The following is a 13,047-nucleotide window of genomic DNA, read 5'->3' as shown; positions in this document are numbered from 1 at the left end:
TTGTGACTTTGGTCTACTTTGATTCCCACTGGAACCACGCTCCATTGATCTTTCTCTTGTCATCAACAAAGCCTCTGCTTATTTTGAGCTATCTAATCTATCTTCCTTATTCTTGCGCCTAGATTCTTCTTCAAGAACCGCAGCAGCCATGTCATCAAAAGAAAGAATCAGTCAAAACATTATTAGTTAAGTTAATGATAAGTTGATCATATGAATCTGGTAGACTTTGAAGTAAGAGCTCTGCACGTTCATTTTCCGCTATGGTATATTCCAACGATGAAAGTTGAGAAAATAGCGTATTTAGATTATTGATGTGATCCGTTGCCGATGTGGACTCACTCATTCGAAGAGTATAAAGTCTTCTCTTCAAGAATATCTTGTTGTGAAGTGACTTGACTTCATATAATTTGGTGAGAGCATCCCAAATTTCCTTTGCTGTCTTTTTCTCTGCTACACTTGATAAAACTGAATCAACTAGTGCCAAGTGTAAGTTTGTAACAGCATTGTTGTCCATCTCCTTCCATTTTTCATCTGTAATTCCAGTGGGTCTACCTTCAATTGCTGTCACGCAATTGTCTTTTCTCATAATGGCTTTTATCTTCAATTTTCATATGGAAAAATTACTCCCACTGAATTTCAGAATTTCATACTTTGCTGCCTTTTTTTTAGAAGGTAACTCGCAGCGAAAAAAAAAATATATTAATCAGCAACCTTTGGCTCTGATACCACTGTTAGGAACTAGACAAATGACACAGCAAAATATAGAGATGAAAAATTAGAAATTTGTATAAAATATGGAAACAATTGAATAACTTTCTTTGAGAATTACAACTTCTCTCTATCACAAGGAGATTACAATAACACTCTCTCTTGACAAAAGGAGAACACACTTCTCTCTATCATATATAGGAGAAAACTAATCAAAGAAATATTATGTTATTCTATCTGGATGACTTGATTGAAATGAATTAAAGAAAAACTCAATTTATAGGTGAGTCTCTTCAATATGAACCATCCGTTAATTAGAGGTATATAATTCTTCTCTTTTTCAACCATTAAAATTCTAAGGTTATAAACTAAGATTGTTTATTACCTTTCATTTTATTTAGTTATTATTTATTTATATATTTTCTAAAATTAGCTTTACTATTTTTTCACAAGTTTTTCTAAAGAGACCATAAACCTTAATCATATTAAGGCCAATTATAAATTGTTTGTAACAAAATAAATCTCTAAAAATACTTGCAAGAACAATTCTCGCAAAAGCCATTTGTCTAATGGCATTCCAACTTCTAAAGTTGTTTAATTCAAAATATATTACCCAATACTCCCACTAGTTTAAATAAAATCTTTGATAGTCGTACTATCTTACTTTGGGGATCATACATCTTCTCAAGATGTTTAATAATGAATAGTAGGTTATTTTTGAAATTGAAGCTTATGGTTGTCAAAACAACCCATGTTCTAGTAAAGCAATATTCCAAATTCTTCACAACTTGTAACCATTTCATAACCAAATTTATTGGAGAATATTATTTCAATAGGATTGTCATCTCAATAATAACCTTTTGAAAAAATAATTCTAAATTGTAGCCAATACATTACTTTCAAGTATGCCATACAAAAATTGACATATTTAAAATTTTAAAATATGAAAGTAAATTAAGAAATCTATATTTCTATTAAAATTATTTAGAATCATGAATGAGTACCCTGATTGTCAAGTTGTTACTTATACCTATTCCAAATAAATATGATTAAATTATATCACATACAATTATAATCCCAAATAATTATCTGGTTGTCAGACAATTATTTAACTGAATTATATTTTATACCCCTAGGTTGTCTAGGTTCAAGTATAAAATTAATTCTCCTTATACATTATCATATGCATAAATTAATTCTATCTGTGAGTACAAGTCTCCTGGTTGTCAGGTTGCTCCTTGTAAACAAGAGATAAATTTATTTTTTTGAACAATCTCCTAACTTTTAGGATTTATCTCTATTGTTAGAGAATTTTTATCAATACTCATGGATTAAATTTTATACTCCTAGATTGTCTAGGTAAAAAATATAAAATTAAATCCTTAATACATCAAATGTATACACTGATTATTATTTTGAAAATAAAACTCCTGGTTGTCAGGCCGCTCTTTATAATCAAGAATATTAAAAAAATTAATTTCTAAAATTATTGTGTTCAAAACACATTAATCAAATCAAAATTATTTGAAGTTTGATTATTTAATTATGATTAAATTATCATCCTTTTAATATAATAATTATATTTATAATTAAATATTTTATTTGATTTTTTTTATAACTTTGAAACGTCACTTTAAAGGAATAAAAATATTTATTTTTATATATAAGTGTATATATTGAGAATGTCAAATTTGATTTGACAGTTTTATAAAGCTAAACGTTAGTCTATTTTGTTATTATTATTTAATAGACTAACGTTTAGCTTTATAAAACTGTCAAATTTGACATTTTCAATATATACACTTATATATAAAAATAAATATTTTTATTCCTTTAAAGTTACGTTTCAAAATTATAATAAAAAAATCAAATAAAATTTGATTAAAATCATAACCATAAAAATAATAATTTAATCACAATTAAATAATTAACATTCAAATAAATTAACTATTAATTTATTAAAAAACCGTCTGAATGGAAATAACTGCATCTCATGCTTAAAAGTTTTGAATTAATCCTATTAATTTACAAACTTTTAGAAATATATGAATAAAGATTTAAACACAAAAAAGCCAAAGTTCTGATACCACTGAAGGATTACCATGTGTTCATAACACGCAGCGGAAGAAAAGAAGGCAATCCTAAAAATCTATTTTTGTGTTTAAACTTTATTCCAATAATAATATATAGATCAGATCTAAATACCTTTAGACGCTTTAGTAAAAACTTTATTCTTCGATTGTACAAAGACTCTATGTGTATTCACACCGAGACCAACTTTTGCTGTCAACTTCTTGACCAATGAACATCTTATCTAAATTGAGAAACCTCTTACAACTCTTTGCACGCCATAAAATTCTTCTCCAAGAATTAGGCTCACATACGTTTATGTGTGTAGAGATAAAGGAATAAAATCCTTGTGTTTCATTCTCATCTGTTTCCTGTACTCTTGGCATACATATATATAGTATGAGATTTGTTACTGATTTTAAATTTGAATCTCAATTCAAATTTAAATCATATCTTGTCATATCTTGAAATTCTAAATCTGAATCCTTCAAATTTATGAATCATATCATAACTCAATTTGAAAAAGAATCAGTTAGAATATCATCCAACTTTATAAATAGAATAACTAATTATTCATAAATCTCATTTAATATTCTCAATTATCATACTGTTATTATATTCTTAGTGCTAGCAAAGAATATAATAATATTCTATTTTAAATTAATATAATTATTTATTTGATCAAATTAAAATAATAATTAAATAATTCTATAGCAAAGATTAGAACACTCGCTAGTGTGTGACCCATAGGTTTAATATTAAGCGGGTAGTAAATTAGTATACTAAATTTACTAATCAAAGTTGGCATCTAGCAACACTCCTCAATGACCCGATAGTATGAAGTAATATATTTTTACTAAGAACGTTAGAAGAACAAAGTATAATTCCTTCCATCTTTCCAGCTCTTGGTTAACCTTTAGAGTATGGTTTAATTGTCAAACTCTAACTTGTTATCATTATTATAATGAACTGTGAATGACCTAAGAAACTCATTTCTTCATTCATTCAATCCCCTTGACCAAGGTTTCATTCATCTCAGTCATTATAATCATAGAGCTCAAACTCTCTTTACCGAGAGTTGACAGATTTCTTATTGACTAATCATTAATTCTACAAGTATGTAAATCATACCCAATATCCATTCAACTAGCACCCTAGGGTATTAGGTGTTCGGAATCAAAGTATAATAAATACATTGTTAATTACTATGACAGTCGCAGGTCAAAGGAAACTCTATTACTATGTTCATCTTGAGAATATCCTATTGACAAATATACAGTAATTATAACCATTAGGAATTCTCAAAGTGAGTCAGTCCAATGGTCATATCTCTATATGCACCATCTATATATATAATTTAATAAATGAGATCTATTAAATCTTCATCCAATGAAGACCATTATTGGTCTTTTTAGATTATTAATGTCCTTTTTAATAATCCTATCACCAAGAATAATTTATATTAAATTATAAAAGATTTATCTCTCAATATTGTGATCACTATCACAATGATAAATCTCTAAATTTAATCAAGGACCTTATTATATTAACATTTTAATATAATAATAACAACAAATTATTTGACACATGAATGATTGGATTGTGGTCATACTCCTTATTCCCAACAGCAGTTTGGGATTGTGAGTCAACTAAGGCACCAGACAGTGATGGGTATAATATAAATTTCATTAAGAAGTATTGGGAGGATGTTGGTGAGGAGTTCACTGCAGCCGTGATGGGATTCTTTCAGTCAGCTGTTTTACCTAGGGATGCGAATGTTATTTGGGTGGCTTTGGTGCTAAAGTTTTTCGGAGCTAAAGAAATCAAGGACCTTAAGCCAATTAGTATGGTGGATTGTGTTTATATCAAAGATCCTAGTTCGGAGGATGCGGAAGATAATGCTAGGATTGGTAGGAGAAACACAGAGTACGTTTGTGCAGGATAAGAAGATACATTATGGGACTTTGATTGCATGTGAAACTGTGAAGTGGCTGAAGTTGAGGAAAAAGAGCTCGGCAATTATTAAACTAGACTTCCAAAAGGCTTATGATCAAGTCAAGTGGAGTTTTGTGGATATTGATTTGAAGAAGATGGGGTTTGGCCGTAGATGGAGGGAGTGGATAAAGGAGTGTGTGTGTGTGTTATGCGTCTATGTCGGTCCTAATAAATGACTCTCCCTCTAAACCCTTCAAAATGGAAAGGGGTCTATGACAAGGAATCCTCTTTCTTCCTTTTTATTTGTGCTTGTTGTGGATGTTCTACATAGGATGATTAGAGAGGCGGTACGGAATGGACATATTACTCCGTTGTTGGTTGGAAGGGATAACATTGAATTGTCACATTTGCAGTTTGCGGATGATACTATGCTTTTTTGCCCTTTTGAAGAAGAGATGATCAGAAACTATAAGCGGTTGCTGCACTGCTTTGAGATGATGTCAGGGCTGAGTATCAATTTTGACAAGTCCAGCTTAATCCCGGTTAATTATGAGCAAAGTTGGGCACGACAAATGTGTCGACTGTTGGAGTGTAAACGGGCGTATTTATCTGTCATATATCTTGGCATTTCTCTGGGAGAAAATCTGAGGCTAGTCAAGACATGAAAAACCAGTGATTGATAAGGTAGAGGAAAAGCTAAGTCTATGGAAAGCAAAGTCTCTAAATAAAGTGGGTAAGCTGGTTCTCATTAAATATGTTCTTAATAGCCTGCCTATTTACTATCTCAGCTTGTACAAAATGCCAAAGGCAGTAGCAGACAAAATAATATCCTTATAGAGATGCTTTTTGTGGAGTAAAGAGGATGGGAGGGACAGGGATGCTTCTAGTGAAATGGAAAGTTGTACAGGCCCCCAAAAGACAGGAGATTTGAGAGTTAGTGACGCGGTAATTCGGAATACAGCGCTTTTATTCAAGTGGTGGTGGAGATTTTCGAAAGAGGATTGTCCACTTGGGAAAAAACGTGTATATTCGTGTAATAACATGAATCCTTCTAAGATGATTTGTGATCAGCTTATACCTACAAGAGGGGGTTCTTGGAAGGATATTTGTCAACTACAAATCAGGGGGCCACAAGTGAGAGAGAAGATGATCAGAGGCTTGGCTATGGAACTAGGGGATGGTAGGATAATTTGCTTCTAGGAGGATAGCTGGTTACCTTGTAGTGTTCTAAAAGTTACTTTTTCAAGACTTTTCTCGGTCTCAAATCTTCAAGGATATGTCATAGGGGATTGTGGGTTCTGGGATGGGTTAGAGTGGATTTGGAATTTTCAGTGGCGACGAGAGTTATTTCAATGGGAGCTAGAACTAGTAAATCAGCTTCATGCGGTTCTGCCATCAGTGAAACTGACAACTGAGAGAGAGGACAGAGTGATCTGAAAATTTGATAAAAAAATGTGTTTATTCTACTAACTCATTTGTGCAGGTATTGCAGGCAGAGGTACTTCCCACGGATATCACAAGTTATAGCTTCACTAGTACTATTTAGAGAGGATTCGTCCCACCAAGGGTTGAGTTGTTTACTTGGTTTGCACTGGTTGGTAGGGTGAATACAAGAGAAAGACTGTCTAGATTAGGTGTTATTGGCCAGAATGATAACATGTGTGTTTTATGTCATAAATCTGTTGAAATTGCTTTTCACTTGTTCATTGGTTGTGAGCTCACTTGGCAGATGTGGTGTTCTTGGTTGTTCGCTTTTAGAAGGATATGGACTATTTCAGGTACACTCAAGCAACACTATGAAAGTTGGACGGATATATCAGCGAGAAAGATAGCATGAAAGCAGTGGTTGGTTGGTTTTTTTGCGGTCATCTGGACAATTTGGCTAAAAAAAATGATAGAATCTTCAAAAATCAAAGTTCAAGTGTGGTGGATATTATTAACAAATCTTTTACAAATTATGATGAGTGGATTGGTGGTGAATTTTGTGGTTATTGATGGCAATGCCGAAGATGGCTAGGAATTGTTATTTTTAGCATCATAAGTTTTTGTTTCTCTCTTTTGCTCCAACTTATTGTGTTAAACTTTTTTACTTAAAAAAAAAAAAGAAAACTATATAAGTTATGTATGATGCATCGATAATTCACCTCAATTTTTAATTATATGGTGATTATTAATTTCCAACTATAGAAATAAAACATATTTTATGATTATTTGTTTATTTCTTTCAAATGTTTCTATAAAAAAGAAAGTAGTCACTATCCTTAGTGAATACCTCATTAAAAAAAAAGATTTAGTTAATAAGTATCCTTTGCTAAAACAATAAAAATAATAAGTTTTGAAAATTTTAATATATTAATACATTGAAAGTATTCTTAACCAATTCTTTTTTTTTTGAAATAAACAAAAAATTTAATTATTTTATTGTCCTTATAATTTTACTTGAATTTTTAATTAAGTCTTTATATTTCTTTTCAATCGAGTTTCTATACTATATTAGATTTTGTAATTAAGTCCTACTGTGATAAAATACTGGAATTAACAGAATATTCTGTTAAATAAAATGAATATATCTAATACTTGACTGAATATTCCATATAGTTTAACAGAATATTCTATTAATTTTAACATTTTTATCACAATAAAAAATTAGTTACAAAATCTGATATAGTATAGAAATCTAATTAAAAAAAAATATAAGAACCTAATTGAAAATTCGGTTAAGCTATAAAAAATAAGAGTAATTAAACTTAAACAAAAGTGTCATGTTATAGTTTCTTAAAATAAATAGAAAAAAGTATACACAAATAAATATAAAAAACAAAAATATACCCAAATAATTATAAATAATTTAATATATTCTATAATTTTTTTTCACAAGTCAAAATTATTCTTTCTTTATTTAATATTCTAACATAAAATTACAACTATACACTTTATAATATCTTAGATCGCTATACAATAGCTTAAAAAATACTATTTTCAGTTTTTTTTTTTTTTTTTTGTCTCTGGTCCATCATTGCATATACAACTAAAAAAACAATTTACTTATAAAAATAATATGTGAAATACATCGAACTATTTCTAATTTTTTGAGTATACTTTTATATATATATAATATATATATATTATAGAAACTAGAAAGGTGTTATTATTTTTTAGCAATATTTGGCGAATTCTAAATTTTAAATACTTAAAACTTATTTGAAATACCAAGAATTAGAATTTACTTAAGAACGAAATTTTTTTTTATTTTTCTTAAAAATGAATGATTTTAATAATTTATTTGAGAATCCAGCTCATGTTTTCATTATTTATAAATGAGACCAAAAGAACTTTGATTTTCAAATCAATTCTTATGATACTCAAACTTAATATTTGAAATGTCAAAAATATTCTTATTTATAAATAAGTGTGTAATAAAAATGATTTTTTCAAAAGTAAAGTTCTTAAAAGAATATAATTTTATTCATTTAAAAATCATCCCAAACAAAATAAATTGAATTGAATTCTATAAATATATTAAAATCATTCTAAATTGTAAAATTAAATTTTAAATATAAATAAATTTTTTATAGAATATATTAAAGAATTTCATGATTTGAAATATTCTATAACTATATTATAATATTTTTTCAGATGTACCTGCGTCATCATAAATTGTCGAAAACTCAACAAAAAGAAGAAAGGAAAGAGAATTTTTCCAAAAACTTACAAAAAACAAAAGTGATATATATACACTCATAACAAAATCGTCCCCTATAAAGACGAGAGAAGTAAGTAACAAAATATATATATATATATATATATTTATACGCATGTCTACTACATGGAAGTAACAGAAGTAGAAGAACAAAAAATCAAAATTAGAAACCATGTGATTAATAAAATTAGAATTAGAAACATGTGATTAACAAACTAGTTAACAAAATAAAAAATAAAAGTAAAATTAGAAACCGAGCAAAATTGGAAATCGCCGGTGGTGGTGATGGAGAAAACCTGGCGGAAGATGCTGTCGCTGCGGTGGCAACAGAAAGAAGGTGAGAATGCGGTCGAGGATGACTTCGACAACGATGCAACACTTGTTGAGGGACCGGGCAAAGGAGATGCGGATGACGCTTGTTGAGGTTGACGCGGACTGTACAGACGATGCGACGCTTGCAAGAAAGAGGAGCGGCGAGATCTGGCGGCGAGGACCGAACGACGAAGAGCAGCGGCAGTGGTGAGGACCGAACGACAAGTAGTAGTGGCGGCAGCGAAAAATAGCAACGGCGATTCCCTTTACCTTCTCTTTCCCACTTTCGGCTTCCCCCTCTTCTTCCCTGAAAACCTCCCTAATGTGATTCCCTTCCCCTTTTTTCTTATCCCATTTTTGATAATAAAAATTAAAATTTTAGTAAAAATTACGATTTTAAAACTAAATTAAATCTAGGGGTGCACAGACCCGGCCCGGCTCGAAGGCCCGGCCCGGTCCCGAACACTTTAGGGGCTAATTTGGTGTGATTTCATCGGGTTTAGGGTCGGGTAAGGGTCTCAAAAATAGACCCGGTCATTATTTCGGGTCGGGTCCGGGCCATAGCTCGGGTCACCCGAAGTCGGCCCGGTGGCCCGGTCATCATACACAATTAATATCGTGTTATTAGTGATGGATTATGACTATTCTTATGTGGAATTTAAGTATTGTAAACCTTAATATTTTGTGTTATTAGTCATTATAAGACTATAAGTTCATGTTTTATGTTTAGAATGCATAAGACTTTAGACTAATGCATAATATTGTGTTATTTATATTGATTTAAATATTTGGTATTATTAGACAATATTAGTATTGATTGTGGTTTTGCTTTAGTATTGATTGTGGTTATGCTTTAATTTTAAAGAAGGGTTGGTTCTTGTTATATTTTTCTAAGTGAATTTACCATGTTAAATAATGGTTGGAGTCTTGGAAATTTGGATATTTTTACATGTTAGCTTACAAGAAGGTATCAATGTAATATAATGTTAACGGCCCGGTTTCATCCGGTTTTTACCCGGTATAATTGTGGCCCGAAAGTGTATTGGTTTCATCGGGTTTAGGGTCGGGTTCGGGTCTAATAAATAGACCCGGTGTATATTTCGGGTCGGATCTGGGTCCCATCAAACCCGGCTTCACCCGGCCCATGTGCATCCCTAATTAAATCTTAAAGACAATTTTGTAAGTAAAAAAAAGTTAAGAACGAAAAAAATTTTTAATCTCTTAAAGACCAAAATTATACTTAACTCTTGTTACTACCTAACATAGCTAATGAACTGCAAGACTAATAACTTTTTAATAGCAGTGTTTGCACAATAATCCTAATTAAAATCCACACTAAAATTATTAATTAAGGACAAAACGGTTATGGAATTTTGGAATCTTAGTCCTTTGTTACCCATTAGCTACGCAAAAAGGTGGTGAAAGTGGGATGATGATGATGATATCTTGTTAGGATGGGGTTTCCCCTCACATCCACACATTCAACACTTGGTTCCCATTGAAACAAACAGCAAAGCTTTTAGCTGTCAAAAAATGTCTGTTTATGTCCATTCTCCTCTTCTTCCCATGTGACTTTGGACCACGCTCCTTTCTTATTTACTTTCCCTTTCTAGTCAATCTCTATTCTCTCTTATTTCTATTCATTTAACACTCTTGAAAATATCTCCTCCCTTCTCCATAAATATGGAAACTAATTGCTTTTTTCTACAGATATTTTTATGATAATTACCTGTTTTGACATGACACTGTCACCACCATGATGAGATGCAGATTCATTCTCGATTGATAAATAGATAACTTTTACAATATATTGATTTTTCTAAAAATATAACTAAATATTTAACTATTCAGAAAAATAATCTAAAAAGATGAACACTATAAAAACAGTTTCCTAATAATTTACAAAGTAGATAAAAGTGACAAATTTTTAATATTTTTTTTCGTGGACAAAAAATGTTAATGCGGCATCATATCTAAGTAGTGATAGTTCTAAAAATGTTTTAGCAATGGGAACAAATATATACATGGATATGGACATAGATATTTATTTTTTATATATGTTTAAAACATTATTTCAACTATTTATTATCTCTCACTTAATTATGGGATCCACTTATTACAATATTATGATGTTAGAGATATTCGAATTCTTTCTTCTTTCGGTTTAAATTTTTTGAATAATAAATTTATTACATGATATTAGAGTTTTTATAATTAAAAATTTAGAGTTAAATTCTTGTTATTTCTGTAGAAAAACAATTTAAGATAAATAAAAAAAATTTATATAAAAAATTTAAACAAATTCAAAAAATATTTTTATTTAAACAAACATATCAAATATATAATTATTTATGTATTTTTTTTGTGAACTTAAATTTAAAAAAAAATTTATGACATATAACATAAAAACTTTATTAAACAAATTAAAGTAATTGCGGCGAGAAAGACCATTTAAGTTCTAAAATAAAGATATACTACATAACTTTAGAGAAAATATTCTTTCTTCTCTCGATCAACTAAAAAATATACCAATAATTTTATTTATATTTATTAAACTAAACTTCATTGGATAATTAACTAATTAGCTAATGTTACAAAATTTATATATATGATTTCAGAAATGTTTGGTAACTAAAGAAAATCAGCCAAAAACAGCTATAACTTGCGTTATTTAACATTTATAAGGTAAGTTCTGGCTATTTTTTTCGTCTCGCTACCGTGATTCGTTCGTTAATAGACACTACAACATACGTACAAGACTAACAAAATATGCATAAAAAATTTTAAAAAGTTTACTATATATAATATATTTATGTAAAGCCTTAATACCAACCAACATTAATGTATAAGTACATTCCCTTATTTGAAAATTTTAAACTTATTTTCGTTTGCTCTTAGCTCTTATTTCTTAATTAACGATGTTACACGAATATCAAAATGTAGTTATTAATTAGTTATTATATAAGAATATATATTTATATAGTATTTATGAAAATGTTTGATTGTTGTACAATTATAAAATATTTGATTATTCGATTAGGATAATTTTAATTATTCTAATAGTTGATTATTTTATAAAAGAAGTATGAAATAAAATGTATAAATATATAAAAACACATAATACTTATTTATTTGGTAGTTAATTTTGCATGGGTGAATGAAGTATTTTATTTTATCTCAATATTGGCATTAAAAAACTCCAATCAAGTGATTGCTGTAAAATTCTCGCTTTGATGAATTAGCTTAGCAACATGCCTAGCCACCATAAATTAGTATGAAATAAGCCAATAAATGTCACTCATTAATTAGTGTCTATCTTTGCCCACCAAATACTTTGATTATGGAAAAAGGGGATTTTTATTTCTGTCTGATTCTACAAGGTGGGGACCTTATCACCCCAACGAGTGCACTTTCTAAGGATGTCAATTTGATGATGGGGTGGCTCTCGTTAAACATTTGTCATATTGAGACGGCTTCATTCTGTTGTTTGTACATTATTATACCAACTTTTACTCAAATCATTTTGTCTTGATTATTGTTAAATGCAGTATCCATTTTAACCGTAAAATTCTTTTTATCTTTCACCCTTTAATTTAGATATCAATAAATTCTGGTTAATTTTAATACACAAAGTACTTTATACAGTCGGTATAATTATATTTGTTTTTTTAGATGATTATTTATAAAATTATTGTGAAAGGTAGTTATTTTTATTGAAATAATATTCTGTAATTAGATACACGTGTAAAACTACTTTATACTAATAGTACATCAAAATTAAATTCATGTAATAATACACTCACTAGCTAGTTAAAATTAAATGTTTTATTTATTTATTAGAAAAAATGAACATATGTTTGTGGACATTTTTTTAAATTTTTTTACATTATTTAAGCCAAGTATTAATCTACTATATATAGATATAAACTTTATTTAAAAATTTATCACTTATTAATAAATTATTACATACATAATATAAAATTTGAAATTTTTATACTAATTTTAAAAAAATAATTTTGATTCGTTATAATAACCAAAAAATAAGATCAATACTAAATAATACCTGGAGTTTACCATAGATTAAACCCTCTATTATCTAACAATAGAAATTGTGTATCAGAGAAACTCTTATAAACTAATAATTTTTAATTTTTTTATTATTATTTCACTAATATAAATATTAAATTATATTTAATAAATAAATTTTATTAATTTATATGTATAAATTTTAAAAAATATAATTATAAATTATATTGATTTATATGTATATATTTTCATAAATATAAATATAAATTATATATTTTTTATATGTAAAATTATTA

Source organism: Arachis hypogaea, chromosome 19 (assembly GCF_003086295.3).
Source record: "Arachis hypogaea cultivar Tifrunner chromosome 19, arahy.Tifrunner.gnm2.J5K5, whole genome shotgun sequence".
Classification (NCBI taxonomy): Eukaryota; Viridiplantae; Streptophyta; class Magnoliopsida; order Fabales; family Fabaceae; genus Arachis; species Arachis hypogaea.
The sequence above is the reverse complement of the archived record's forward strand: the minus strand, read 5'-3'. Positions refer to the sequence as shown.